Genomic DNA, 1,093 nt, shown 5'->3' on the forward strand with positions numbered 1-1,093 from the left:
TACCTTACTGATAAAATTAGTTGTCTAATACTGAAACTGACTCACTGGAAAGCGACATTGCTCTGGTTCTTTCCCTGGGGGGAAAAAACCTATTATAATCGTTTCAGGTATAAGAACACTTTTCACCACATAAGAATTCTTCCGAAGGAAGGGTACACTATTAAGAAAAATCATTTTACAAAAGCAAATCATCCTTTTAAAAAAAATAGCTCTAAATCTGTCTTATAAGTTACCAAAAACAATAAGATTTTATTAGGGTATTTCTTTGGAAGATTGGGATTCTGCGTTCTACCAGCTAATAAAGCTCATGAGTCAAGGTGAGTTGGACACTGATTGTAACCTTAGCCACGCTCTCTGGGCCCCCCACCAGTTTTCTTTCTGGATTCCGGATACTTCCGAGGTAAACTCGTGCTCACGCTCGCTCCCACCACGGTGCTGGGAAAGCACCCCCGCGGCCACCCCGCCCTTCCCCTGCCCCTGCCTTCCAGGAGTCTGGGCGGCAGCGCAATGTCAGCGTCAGGAAGCCCACGCGAGTGGTGACTTCGCTCTGCTTCGTCCTTCCCCGAAGCCCTGCGGCTTAGACTTTTCCCCCCAAGTCACCCAAAGCCCCTCCTCCTGCTACCATCCCTCCTCCCTGCGGGAGGAAAGTTTAAAACTCGGCTCTCCCTTCGTTAAAGGTTGCCAGGGTCCTCTCTTGGCAGGACCAGAAGGGGGCGAGGGTCCACGGTGCTTCTCCTGCGCTGCTGTCCAGCCCCAGCTCGGCTGGCGGGGTACAGACTTTTAGGTTGCCGGCCGTTAGCTCCCGTGCGCGCTGACCGCCGGGTCTCTCCTAGCTCGAGGGACCTATTTCAAAGAATTGGGGCTGGGCACCTTTCCGTGACCCAAAGGCTGCAGCAGCCCCGCGGCGCGAGCGCAGGATGAGCGCGGGTGGGTGTGGGTGGGAGTGAGGGTGCGTCCGGCGCAGGCCGGAGGCGGACCCTCTGGGTGGCAGGTGGGTGCGGCCGGCGGGAGCCGGGGCAGCTGCGGCGGCGGCGGCAGCAGCAAGTGGTTGGGCCGTGCGCATTTCCTTCCCTCCCCCTTGGCCTCGGCTCCC

The sequence above is a fragment of the Pteropus alecto genome, unplaced genomic scaffold, assembly GCF_000325575.1.
Source record: "Pteropus alecto unplaced genomic scaffold, ASM32557v1 scaffold95, whole genome shotgun sequence".
NCBI lineage: Eukaryota > Metazoa > Chordata > Mammalia > Chiroptera > Pteropodidae > Pteropus > Pteropus alecto.